Raw genomic sequence first — 14974 nt, forward strand, 5'->3', positions numbered from 1 at the left:
ATAGAGGAGCTCCGATGTATGTCTGCATGTCCACCGCCTGTCCGTACAAGGCTTTATCAGTGTGCCACTGACGGACACAGAGAGTTCACCTCAGGGTGTCTCCTGTCCAACTGGAACACTGTTGAGCCAGTTGTAATGTAGTTTTTAAAGAACCCCCCCCCCCCCGAGAGCGAACAACATTTTACTATGCCTTGTTTTGGAATGTGTTTTATTGCAATGATTTCACAACATTTATGGCTGCATTTAAGAGCCGGACCACACTGCACCGTGGTTTAATAATGCAAATTCGGCTCAGTCCATGCAGGGCACTGTAGTTACCCGTGTAACACATAGAGGGCAGTAGTGGCCTACATCTACTCATGATTGACTAATGTTGTCAGTCCTAACACACGCTTAAACATGCAGAAAACTGGATATGGATCGAATCACGCTGCATCACGCTGAAATGGTGACATTCCTAGAAAACAAATGTAATTCTTTTTTCTTCCAGATCTGCCTGGAATTAAAATAAAATGAGCTGATGTGACTCCAGTAACCCAGGGGTTCATTTAATTGTTTTTAAATTTTTCTGAACAGTACGCTTTTAATCGCGTCCTCTCTTTTCTGTGGGTTGTAGCACATCCAGGAAAATATCTGTAGCAGCTGTTCGCTTGTCCACTCTTTCTTTTTGGGAAAACACACATCCACAGCTCATCAGCAGTCTACTTGTGGGGAATGATCTGGCGGCATCTTGAGTGGCAGCTCGCTGTTGTGTTGCACTCGAGTGGTCACCGACACTGCCTGATTGCGGGAGGTTGCCCTCTCATATTTCCTCAAAAATCTCTGGCCACAATCCCCAAATGATCTGTCCAGCCGAGCGCACCGGCATCAGAAAAAAAGAAAAGAACAGCCTTCCCTGGCATCTCCGCTGCTTGAAGGCTGCTTGCTTACACGGGTGTATTCTGGGATATCTGGCAAAAAGCCACGAGTCATGCAATGCAAAGCCATGCACGCAAGCACCTGAATTTAACACAGCAAGGCACGGACTCTTTTTGAGCATATTTAGGCCCAATCTGTTTTAACGTGGGCACAGTTAAATTCATTCATACATTCGTTCACTCAGAAGTAAATTCACAATAGATGAAACCCAACAGTTGCTATGAAGTGCATATTTTCAGCTTTTTTTAGGAAGATCTGTTGAACTAAGGTTCTTTCAACCAGTTTCCTAAATTGTCTCTTGTCAGTTTTAGTTTGGGGGTTTAACTGTCTCTCATTGTCGTGGATGTAAAATTAGATTGTTGCGAGTCCTCATACTCACCATTTCTGTTCTCATTCTAAAGTTGAGATAAATATCTTTGGATTGTCTCAAATCCGGCATTTTCATGGATTTGCTGACTACCCAAGTCATTAGCCAAAAGGGAAGTTGTTATGGATCATAGATAATGGATGAAATCAATATGTATACTGTATATCGAACCGAATTGAAATTTTGTTTACTTTATCACCAAGAGTTTTATTTACTTTCCTTCATACATTCTAGACTTTCTGCCACAAACTTGTATCTGTTTTACAATAGGAGCTGCCACTTTGCATTATATGTACACAATGCCTCACTTCCCCGTGGTTAGAGCTCCTGAAGTTGCTCTCGTTGAGCCTATAACCTCCATTGTTGGGATCCAGATTTCTACGGGGGATCCTTTTGTGTGGGCTCACCAAGATATAACTGGGGCGTAATTCATGGGAATGGGGGGCTGCTGCAGGTCAATAATGACCCTGAATGCTGAAAAGGCCTTCTGATCTTCATGGAGCAAATCATTGATGGTAGGTAACCCCTGCCACTGATGCTTTGCTCCAACTGAGGGCAGAGGTGAAAGGAGCCAGTGTGGCCCTTTGACATCCCAGCAGGGACCCTGTAATCCAACGCTCGTCAGTGCTAATCCAAAGATTCACAACCACAAGGAGATCAGCAACACATGCATTTGCAATTGCTAACGTTTCCCTGGAATTAACCAGCAAGTAGCAACGTAAATAAGCAGATGAGTAGAAGAAAAGGAAAAAAAGACAGGCTTGTAACTTATTTTATCTTTACATTTAGAGAGATGAAATGAGGCAGACTCTGACTTGCTGACCATGGCCTGCAAAGGGTCAAGGGTCAAATCACTGACATCTGAGTTAGTCCCCATTCATTCCTTCTTGTGCCATGCAAGTTTCCATGAGGGATGCTTCAACAAAAACCAGAACTTTTCTTTGATTTGTTTAAAAATGGATAGAGGGGTTTAACCTCAGATGGGTGGGAACACTAATCTGCCGAAGTCTCTGCATACAAAAGCATCTTTTTTAATGGTTTACAACTTCCTAATTTGTTTAAGGTTTTCTGATCTCTCTTTTCGAGGTTTTCCCCCTTGTATTGTCATTCAGTAATACTTGAAAATACCTGTATTTAGTTGGATAAACAACCCAAGGCAGATTAGGGTCGTCCGATCTCTCACAATAAGCTTCTCTGAAACTTCAAAGCAGGTCTAGACCTCAGCTTTGAGGCCTGGAGAATATGCTGAGCTCACGAATGACAAAAGACCGCCACAGGTGGTTTATTCTTCAAACTATGAAAAAGAAAATTCTCCACGTTATTCGTTCCTCACTTTTCCTCAAAAACTTGTTAGGACACGTTGATGGATGAGGTTAAGGGCTAGAAACAAAGGGGTTGAAACACTGACATGCACTGTAACTTTTTTGATTTGGCCTATGTGCTTTTTAGTGGCTAAAATAATATGTAACACAAATACAGTGTGGAATACATTAATGATTCACTTGGAAATTATCCAGATGTATCAGAAGTATTCTTATTCTTCTTTAGAATTATTCAAAATACTTAAATCAGTTGGTGGTCATAGAAAAATGAAAATCTGGTAAAATCTGATCGTCCCTACACAGATGCTTAAGTATTGAGTTTCTACGTATTAATCATCAGTGAATAACGCAAGTGTTCATCATGCGACTCATCCCCTCCCAATGCCCACAACCGAACCCCTTTTGTTTTACACATTTATCACACTTGGGGTTAATGCCCGGTAGGCTTGTATAAGGCACTCCTAAAATTCTGAGTCATCCTAATCCCATGGGTTTATCCTTTATCCAGTGAAAACTGTTGGTGGCAATGTTTAGTGGACTATAAATAAGAACAGCTCAGAATAATGGGGGCTGTGGATGACATGGAGGCTTGAGCACATCCACCACAGACTTAGTGTATGGATTAAACGGTGGTGGACAAGATGATTATGTGTGTGTGAAAGGTAGAGCAAGAAGTGGTCTTGTGATGATGCCTCTCTCCCTCATGACATATGAGGGATCTTTTCTTCCTGATTTTTTGATCAAAACAAAAAAATACACTTAGCTACACTTTTAGCTAAGTTGGGCACTAAGTCAAATCTGTTATAAAATATATGAAACTCATGGTTCATTTCCTATCTTTTAAAAAAAAGTGCTTGTATCTGGAACACTTGACCTTCCTTAATTGAAGTGAATGCACCCAAGTATCCATTATAAATGGTATAACGCGACCAAGTTAAGTATAGTGGGTCAGTATTATGCCAGGAACTATATCCAAAATCTTTATCAAATGTGACCCACTTCAGCGACCGCTGTAGCATTTTCGTTAACATCCAACATGGCTGCCACTGATGTGGATAGGTCTATTTAATCCGGTATCATAACATATTTAAACAGACTGGATCGTGGATATTTTCTCCAAAAGAAGAAAAAACATTGGCACGCTTTGCAAATGCAAACTGGTCCGGCGAAACTTAAGGCTAGCAAAAGATTGACCTGTGTCAAAATATGACAAGATTTCTTATAAACTTTTGAAATGGCCTAAGAAGGTAGAATATTACAACCTACAGTGGGGTACTATATTTCAGGTTTAACCTGTTTTTACTCCACTTTCAGAAAAGTTGTTCAGATCATTTGGTTTGACTGTAAATAGTAAGCCTGTACTTTAAATAAACTGTAAGCATAAACCTATGTGATGGACAAGACTCAAAAAAATCTAATAATATAAAGTTGAACATGGAAACCATTGCGAGAATCACATATTTCATAATCCCAAAGTCATACCTACACAGGTGCTAATCCTAATGTGTTGTATGCACAGTATATCAGCAGTTGAGTTTTTCAATAGGCTGCAAGTCACTCATGCTTTACCTTTGCACCTTTTGAAAAATCTGTCACATAAAGGAAGGCGTGTGGATGTTCAGGAGAGGGGCCCCATTTCCGAGTACTTAGCTGTCATGTTAACCTGAGGGTGTCATCATAAAATAAAACACACAGTGCTGTCTGTAGCCCTGTTTGTATCTATCCCAGTGCAGTTACTACTGTAGGGCATGGAAAATATGGTAAATATCTACAATTATTGATTGAAGGATCAAAAATAACAAAGCCGTAAACCCCAAAACTCATCTTTCTGAAATGTGGCTGCCTAAAATAGCCGAATGTGTCGGAAAATTATCAGTGTGCATCCTTTTAACTTCAATCACTATCTTTGGGATGCGGAGATGATTGCTACATGGTGTAATTGAAGAGTAGATCAAAAGGCGAGGCAGAAGTGCTCAGTGAAGATGAGTGTTGGTCCGAGGAGATACCTGCGTGTACAGACTGTGGCACTGTTGGGAAACTGAGTCCCATAGATTACAGGCCTGAGATTATCATTACTACAGTTGCCACGTGAGAAGCAAGTCCTGCCCATTCGACTTTTACGGTATACTCACATTGAACAATACTGCAGAGTCTTGGTTTTGTGGGATGTTTTGGTAACAATGTAGCATTTAAATTTGCATTACAGCTGAAAGTTGTTTCAATAAACCTTTAATTGTTTATAATGTAAGAATTACTGTCTGATGTCAAAATAAGCTCTTGTATTTTAATTCATTTTCAACATTCTCTGACTTTAATTGCTCTGTCCTCTATCTCCATTGGCATGTGTGGATGTGTGTGCATTTGCTGTATATTGTATGTGTGTATATATATATATATATATATATATATATATATATATATATATATATATATATATACACACTCACACATACACACACACACAAAGTTCCCCTTCACTCCGATGTAAATGTGACCTAAATGCTTGTAATACACTGATAATTAGTTAAAAAAACATTGTTACGGGACAGGGTTTTGCAGTTGTTCGCAGACATTTCTCACACACTTACTCTCAGACATCTAAGAAAACGTCTTCGGCCCCAATCCTAAAAAGGTTGCGGGCAGTCCTTTCCATTCCATCACTGACAAATCACCTCGAGTGTTTGTCCAGCAGGCCCCCCTACATCCCACCTTCAGCTGCCTCACACCCATAAAAAACAGACTTGCACACATCCCGAACCCTTGAATCCACCATGCCACGCCCCGTCTGTCATTGATGGAGTACAGATGCTATCAGGGCCGCATGCCGCCAGGTCTGACGGAGACTGTTTGCTCTCTGTAATGCACTGGTCACTCATCTTTCCCTGCGTCTCTTACAGCTAGAAGAGGGGCAAGGGAAGGAGGGGTCAGATCGGGCTCCAGATAAGTCTATATTTTAGGTAGACCTAAGGACCTCCAGGACAATTCATTGTTGGCTAAACAGTCCCCTTAGCTACTGTACCCCTCAATGCACATAGTTTACATTGATAAACTTTAAAATTTGTTTTTTGTTGTTGTTGTTTTAAAGGGGTCTGATCTTAGAAAGATTGAGGATGAAAACAGTCTTTTCACTTCAAGCGACTGACCATCACCAATTTTGCTGGCAATTGCAACTAGACGATTTTTATCAGCTGTAGCTATCTTGCAAATTAACACCAATTGAGTTGTCGAACATTGTTGTCTCCTCCTGGATGAAATGTGGTCAGTGTAAAACGGACTTACAAATGCAATGTATGACTACATACATGATGTTATGTAAAGAAACAGCACTGTTCTTATGTTGCAGTGTAGACCTAGCTTGCCCTAGCATTGGCGTAGTTTGTGTCGCATAAAAAAAAGGAAAATGTACGATCAGACTTTGTTCTAATGTTTTGCTGCTTGAAATGCTTATTGTAAACATTATTTGACATGCAACAACAAGATTTATGCTGTGATATTTCTACGAAAATGCTTACATTGCCATATGCAATAGCATTCAGGGATGGCACCTATAAAGTTGGATTTTTCTAGCAAAACCAAGAAATAATGTCATGTTAGCCAATGATTTTCTCCTTTGCCTTGGAGGCTACAACGCATTAGCATTACTGCTGTTGCTACAGGGGGCTGGATCCAGAAATTTCCACGGTTCCCGCACCTGCAGAAGCCCACTTTATACACACTTGGTTTTATGGGTCTTGGAAAAGAGGGTTAGTGCTTTTGCTTACAGCTTGTTTCAGTAGAACGGAGGGGAATGGGTTTGAGGGGCTGCTTGGTATGTGAGGAATAATGTCTGTGGGTAATAGAGCAGTGATTTCTTGTGATGTCTAAAGAGGTGTTATTACCTCTAGTGTCCCTTCAGACAGTACATTGGGTCAAAGGGCAGCGAGTGCACTTTGTCTCCCTGTTTCGGACTGAAAGACACGCTTACCTATTGCTATTGAGGAGAAAGATAGACTAGTGACTGGGAAAAGGCAGAAACAGTTTGGACAGTATGAGCAGAAAAGGACAGAAAAGAATGTCATAAAGGAAAAAGATAAATTGGAAGGAATGACTCTTCCATGAATTAATTGAGATTACACTATCAGCATCACATAGACATCTTGAACTCAAACAAAGGAGCAAAACGTGTAACCCACATGTTTGTCTCTGAGTAGCCCCTTCACTAGACCCAACGATTATATTTAACAAAAACCTTTTAAACATTTACATTGCATCTGTAAAATATCTGCATTGTAACTATTCATTTTGTTTATTAAAAATGAATTAATTGGCATCATGTAAGGGGTGCTGTTAGTGACAATCCATGGCAGCAATTATTCCATGCTCTATGGACCTTTTTAGCATCCATCAGTTGAGATCATGCATGGGCATCAATACGATTCTATTGATACCAATGCCATTGAGGCATTGAAGAGTTCTGATTAACTTTCCCCGTGGGCAAAAAAGGAGGCCTACACAGGTCTTCAGTGTCAATGTGTAGTATTATCTCAGAGCTAGCTGTAAAAACTGCCCCTCTGTCATCATCTAAATGGATGGAGTTGGAGAATATTTGGACAGCTTTTGTTTTCATTTCGGTTTTCTTGGTCAAAGAAAAAGATCCGCTAAGCCTGCAAGGCGCTAATGTTATCAAAACATAGGATAATGTAACCTTGGACGTGCTCTTCTCTTCTAGAAGGCAGAGGCACTCTACACAGTGTGTAGTGTTAAATACATGACTCCAAGTGACTTCTAATGTTGCTCTGTGTATGTTTGATTTTTAAATAGGCCGCCATGTCAACTTCATAAGTTGATAGTTGTGTTTACAGCTTGTTCCACTGCCCCAGAGTGACTCAAAATCAATTAGGAAAGAATGTCTAAAATACTTTTTTAAATCTGAAACATGACGCAAACTCTGGCCTTTAGCATGAAAGTCTGAAAGCGGAACCAAGTATGGGGTTTGGTTAAAGAAGAAAAAGCCAAGCACCGATTGCATCTGTGTAGCCTGTGCATCTGCAATGTTCAAACCCAGAGTTTGCTTGAACAGAATTTGTATTTGCCTCCACCTGCATCTGGGGAAAAGACCAGTGCCTTCCAAGCCATGATTACATGTTCCATTTTGCTGTAACATTTCTAATTAGAGAACACACAGACGCAGAGGATGTGGAACAAGTTGAGTCACAGTTTGTGTTTGGTTTCAGGAACAGAGAATTTAATCACTTCATATGTGTTTAATAGTACTAAATTAATAGACCTACTATCATTTTTACTTTGTAACAAAGGGCTGCATTTATATAAATACAATTTGATTGATTTAGAAAAAATTGCATGATTGTACTTTTCTTCTGTGCAGTAAAATCCGTGTGCCCTGATGCTGACCCTACAGGGAGGCTACAAGGCTCTAACACACTGTACCAACATGCATTTTTCCATTGTTCCATGTGTTATTACATCCATGATGTAATGTGAGTGTGCGGCAGCCACCCTGAGGCTACAGTGGGACTTCTGCTGTTGGTGGAATATTTGCAATCTCCTTTTTTGTTTGTTTTACCTCTTGTCGGATGGAATTCCCCTCTTATCTAAATCCAATAATTACTTAAACCTGGATGTCAAAACACTTTCCATTATTATCAGAGCCCTCTTTCCCCCGTTTCCCTTTGATGCAAGTTGTTACTGTGAAGGAACATAGTCTCTGGGACTTTTTTCTTCTTTTTTCTCAACTTAGTTGTCAGCATCCATAGTTGTCAGGATCCATAGCCGCAAAAGTTAAGTCTGTGTGTCTGATCTCAGGATATACCGCTGACTTGTCAGGATCAAGACAACACAAAAGTGTATCTAACTTACATTCATGAACACTTTTAAGATGCTGTGCTGCCAACAGAAAACAGATCAGGCTTTTTGTGTTAACAAAAAAAGTTATAAATAAAGTGAGAACAAGATGATGAGCATGATATTATGAGAGTAAATGTAAGTGTCATATATCAAAATATCACAGAGAATAAAATATTTACACTTAAAATGAGAGAATGATACTTTGAACATTTTCTCTGTAAAACAATATTGTTGGGTCTTATTGTCCCAGTTTAACTGTAATTTTAAATGCTTGAAAATGGGATCTGAATCACTGCCTTTTTTATTTGGCTGAAGTAATATGACAAATGAGACAAAATCTAAAAGGAAGTTACTACACTGACTCCACCAGTAAACCAGTGTGTGTGTGTGTGTGTGTGTGTGTGTGGGGGGGGGGGATTAGGTTCCAACTGCTCCATAGCTGCTCGTTCTTCTGCTCCCTCAGTATCATTGTTGATGGAGAAGGGGATGATCCGTGTTTTGAGGTGTGTAAACGTTGGTTTAATGGTGTGGCTAAAAGCACCAATTAATACTCAAAGCAAAGGGTTAAAGGGCATCAGTGGCTCCATTTAAAAAAAGTTTTGCAGATTCCACAGGTTCTGCTGACAGGAAGTTTTCAGCTAGTGAAAATATGTCTCCCATACTGTATATCATGTACTATGAACTGAAAGTTGAAATGTCGCAACTATTGTTAAGTGCGGCACAACTATTATAAGCACAATAGGCTAAAGTTAAGCGAGGAAGTCAGACTTTAAACTGCATGGTTGATGTTTACAACAGTTTGGTTTGGCTTAATTTTCTCTACAAAATAAAACCAGGAATTTGCCTAAAATAAATGTTGGATTTTTTTTACTCTGTTGGACTTGTTAGAGTGATGGCCAGTTTTTGTATTATTTTTTTTTGAAATCTCTGTTTCATTCAAAGGTCTAATACTACACTCACTTAATAGTACAGTACTGCAGCATATTTTTTCACGGCTGTAAAGATGGACCAGATGTTGAGGTAGGAAGGAAGAGAAAAAGGAGATGACAAAACCCAGCAGAAGACTACGTTAGGTCCTCCGGGGCTTACCCTGCATGTCTCCAGCCTTTTGTGCAGTAAATAGCTTCACTAAAGCCATTACATCCTTAATTGGACCAGTTCTGCATGTTTTCCCAAAGCCTTAAGTAGTTTATGATTCAGAGACATAAACACAAACACTAAGGACTGTTGTTTCCTCCGGGCCTCGGGGTGACAGGCCTGCATACCATGTGAGGAAGCAGGAAGACACCTGTGTCACATTTCCCGTGATCTCCATTAACAGCAGACAAGAGCGTGTCTGCTCTGATGACCGAATTGTCGTCAGCTCACGGGGTCCGACGAAAGAATAATGGACAGCCATGTCCTTTTCGAACCCCTCTGAATACACTGCAGGGTTAAGCAGGGAGATGGAGATGATAATTAGAAGGTGCACCAGTAGGACATCATGTCCATTCACAATCACCTAAAAAGAGAGTTCATTCCTCCTCACTGATTCCAACAGATTCATGTGATTTGAAATCGCATGTGAATGAGCAAGCTGGGTTGCAAACAGCTGGAGGTTTCTATGCTTCAGCGGCCTCTATGCATCATATTGCTGTACATTTGTAATGCAATGTTTTGGACACACTGGAGGGAGTTGGAGGCAATCTTATAGAATTGAATGGAAACAGAGGTCCCATCTGGGGATACATTCTTGTGATTTACTGGGACGAGAGAAAAAAAAAACCTTGTATAGAATAAGTAGAAAAGCTTTCAATCATACAAATGCAATTCAAAGCCCTCACTTGTCTTCTCAAAGATGAATGGTTGGCCAAAGCAGACTTTTAATCAGTGCTTATGAATACAAAATGCAACACAGCCAGCAGACCACTGTTGAATATCAACATGAGGTTTGGATCTTTTAACTTGATTTTTACTTTACTTGATGTCTGCTGCTGTGACCCTAGTGTGGCACAGTGATCTTTGATTTCATTCCGTCATCACACAGAGCAAAATTACAAAGGTACCACATAGTGGTGTCAGGGTCCAAACAGAATCTGACACCATCCTTGACGAGGAGAGCTTATGAGCTCATTTTAATCAGAATGCCAAGTTTTAGAGGCCTGGTCCCTTGGAGGAGTCCTCCTGCACGCTGGGCTTGGGTTTGTCACCTGCACCAGGGGGAGAAGGAGGTAGGGGACTCATGGAAAGTTTGAATGTGTGATGCGTTGGTGGCTGTGGCGGGACCTTTCCGTGCCTCTCTCTTTTTCTTTGGCGAACCAGGAGCCCCTGCATGGGGGCCACCCCCTCTGACATCAGCGGGGCCCCGCAGCCCTGGGAAGTTGAGCATGTGAGCTTCCCCAGGTCATTAGGGAGAGGCTTGAAAAGACTGTCACCAGGAAGGAGATAAGCCGCGAGGGGCGCAGTAATAAGGCTCTGAATAATAGCCCCTCTGTAGAGAGCCACTGAGGACACAGACCCAGGGATTAAAGGGAGACTGAAAAGGAGAAAGTCAATGGACCTCCACAAAAATATGAACCAGTGTGCTGGTGAATGGTGGGGTGAGTTATCAGCATTCTGGGGGCTCCTTCTCTGGGCCCCATCAAACTTAAGGAGGAGGGAGGTGTTCTGAGTTGGGAGTCTCATTTAGGGATGAGACTGGCTATTTTAAAACAAAGTATTTCTGCTGTGTTGGCATGTAGCATTCAAGACGCGACACTAAACCTGATTTCACACGCACTTGCTGACCCTGCAGCTCAGTGTCATTCTTAAATCTCTGACTTGATGCACACTTTTCTCCTACAACTTCCACACAGTTTTCCTATTGAACTTCAATGATGTATTCTATACATGTAGGTGTGTGTGTAATGGTGTGTGTTTAACATCAGGACTTTTAAACATCTCTCAGCAACATTAGCTACAATAGCAGTTCAGAAAATATTAAAGGGCCTATTTGAAGGTTCTTGCTATTGCTACATAGAAAATGTTATCATTAGAAGCTGTTTACTTATCTCTGGAACAATGAAGTATCTCTACTGCAGAGTGAAAATCTGCAAGAAAAGGGACAAATTTTGAGTTATCTCTGACAGGCACAATTATGGTCGATATTGAAGTTGTCCAAATTCATGTGTACTGTCTGCTTCAAGGATTTCTTGTAACTGGACAGTTGCTGCTATAGGTGGAAGTCAGTATAAATCCACAATCATCTGCTACATGTATTTAGGAATTTGCTTTCCTACCTTGGGACCTGTTCCCGGTGTACTGACCAGCAAAGTGAGTTCAGATTCGAAGACGGTTTGTTCCACTGCACTCTCAGCTGCAACAAAAACCTAAAGGCTAATTCGGCTTCATGCAAGGTAATGAGGGGAAAGAAACCTCACAAAGCCCGCTAATCTGTCAAAGGAAATTCAATTTTTGGGGACACCCAATAAAATGCACTAAAGCAGTCGGGGGGGTCTATTTGTGAACAGCTCTCGGGGAGGTTGCGGCATCTGATGAATTGCAGAGTAATTAGGTCATTCCCTTCAATGCACACTATCTGAATCAATTTCCGATCTCACCGCAGTGCTGTGCAGCTTCCCATAATGTGAGCCACATTGTCAGATGCTGGGAACAGTAATATGAAGCAGACACGTGAGGCTGAACTCAGGTGGGCCCGATCCCATCTGTTGGAACCATGAAGGCTGTGTCAAGGCTGCCCTTCAACCCCACAGCACGTATATAGCAGATAATCACAAAGTCAGACATGGATGTTGTTTTCTAATTACTATTGTCCAAGAAGTCGACATATAGAGTTGTCTGGCAGTCACACACATTTTACCAAAGTGTGCAAACTAAAAAAGAAATTAAAAAACCCCAACAAATGTTCCAGAATTGTAACTCACACTTTCTTCAGTTCTCCCTGTTCTTCACTGTACAAACGCAGGCTTGCCCACCGATGAAGCCTCCTCCTTTCACGCCAACACTCCAGTCCAAGACGTCTGTTAGCAGACCCCCTCAAATCTCAACCTCTCTCCTCACCCCACTGTCACCTCCCACACAGCTGCTTGCTGCCACATTGTCCCCCCGTCATTGTCACTGTCACTGTCACCACTGTGCGCAACATGCGCCCACCCTACTGCTAACCTTTCCTCTCACCAAGCCTGGCCCCTGGGGTTATGGCTGTTGATTGTTCTGGGACACGGCTGTGGAGTTGAGTGGTGAATCAAAGCCCAGCTCTCCCTCAGCAGGAGACCCCCTCGACTCCGGCTTGCTTTTGGCCCTTCGGCAACCCACGGCAACCAGACTTCATTCCCCACATCTCTGCTTTTAGGAACCCTGCCACTCCCCCCAATCCCCAGCCACAATCCCTGGCCAGAAGCAAGCCCAGGGAGACAGGCAGGTCTGTGAATAGGCACCGAGACTGAATGGGCATTTCTTCAGAGAGGGCTAATGGGTGGTCCCTTTACCTCGGGATTGGACTGCATGGAAGCAGCGCAGCCAAAGGAGCTCTCATGCAATGTCACCTCGAACAATAATCGGCAAAAACTCTCCAGAGTTTGGACTTCCTGGAAAGACATTTACTTTGGCCCATTCCTTTTTGTTAAAGGGATTTTCAAAGGCCGCTCTCGCTGAGCAGGGAAGCTGTCTTGAACTCAACCCCCTCGGCTTTTCTCTCCGTCACCCTTCCTTTCTTTTCTCTCCCATTCTTTGTTTGCTCAAGAGGTGTCAAGGACGAAGGTGTCTTTAACTCACAAAGATTTCACCTGAACATTTGTCTATCACTCACATGCCACTTGTTCACTTAACATCCCTTCCGATTCGTTTCTTGAAGACGTCGGCAATGGATTGGCTTTTTACAGGCGGACGTGAGGTGTTGTGTGAGGCTGAGTGCAGGTGAGCACGCTTTCCATAGCTTGTGTTGTGCAAACAGAGGCTGTCGAAATGCAACAGAGCCTCTCTGAAGCGACCACACCAGACAGATCTATGTCTGTCATCTCATTGTGGGACACACACACACACACACAGACACACACACACACACACACACACACACACACACACAGACGTACACCACTGACACCGGCTGCATGTAAAGGTGCCTTTGATCAGAGTTTCTCTCAGATCTTCAGCAGCTTCCCTGCCATTTAGACCTGTTTACACAACTTCAGACTCCATCTAGCAGAGGGACAATACCTGAAACATTAATTTGAGGGGCTGGGGGAGATGTATAGTTGAGGACATACCTGAATACTTTGGACCCGAGTTTGTCTTTTTCTTCACTTCTCAGTTCATCATTGTCATAACTGTCATCATGGCTGTCGTCATGTCCGTCCTAAACAATGTCCTTTTCCTCCTGCTCTTATTACTCTTATAATTCTATTTTTTTTTTCAACTATAACACTCATGTCCCAGGACACCTGGTTACATTAACCTCCAACAAAAGATACAAGCATGTTCGTTTTCAAGCAAAGTCACGGCACGGTCAACGCTCCTACTTATGCTTTGCTTGTCTACTTCATTCTAATTTGGTACCACAGCTGCAAAACAGAGGCAACATGATGAGAGACGCAATCCATCATGGACCTTATCATGCTTAATAGAGATTCAACAGTGTTTTATGAGTACTTTATTGATACTGTTGAAATGTGCTTGTATATATATTTATTCAAGAAATAGCTAAGATGGATGGATGGATGAGCGATCAGAAGCGGGTGGGAGCTGTGACGACCACGTGCAGAGCTCTTGCAACAGCTCACAGGCCCCTGGTGGGGGTAGTGGGCTAAATGAAGACCACCTGGGCTGGGGCTAATCCTCCAAACACTATCCTCCTCTCAGGACTGCTTCATGGACTTACGTCGCAGGATTTACACAGTTTTTGGATTTGAAACAGGCCAGTGAGGGTTTTTTTTTCCTTTTGGTTGGAGAGTGGATGGAGGTGGCTATGATGTCATGAACGGCCAAAGGTCACTGCTCATGCATACAGCAGGACAGTGTGTCATCATAAAATATTTCAATTCCTATTGTCTGTTTTGAATTTGGTATTTGTTATCTGAAAAGTTTGTTCGATAAAAGGGACAAATGGTTCCTATTAACAAACTGTGCATCTACTTCCTCTTGCACATAAGCATGTTTCATGTTCATATCTGTTTTGTTCATGCCAAATTATAAATGTTATCCAATCACAGGACTACTTGATAAACTGGACCTCTAAATTAATGCGTGGAGAGTTGAGGTCTTCATTGTGGTTGTATTTAATCAAGATTAGATTTGGGGATACAGGATCTTTTGAAGTTGCGCATTAGGTGGTAGCTTCAAACAGTAATCTGGCGTCAGATTTGACTTTGTTGCACCAAACGTAAATCATTTACATCTGTACCGCACAGAGACAGCACGCACACACACATGCAAAAACAAACAAGCACACACACAGATAACATGATTAAATAAGCTAAAGAGACTGGTTGTCTACATATGTCTCAAGATTATGTGAGAGTGGACAGCCGATTACCAAATGTTGGAGCCA

Source organism: Scophthalmus maximus, chromosome 7 (assembly GCF_022379125.1).
Source record: "Scophthalmus maximus strain ysfricsl-2021 chromosome 7, ASM2237912v1, whole genome shotgun sequence".
Lineage (NCBI taxonomy): Eukaryota > Metazoa > Chordata > Actinopteri > Pleuronectiformes > Scophthalmidae > Scophthalmus > Scophthalmus maximus.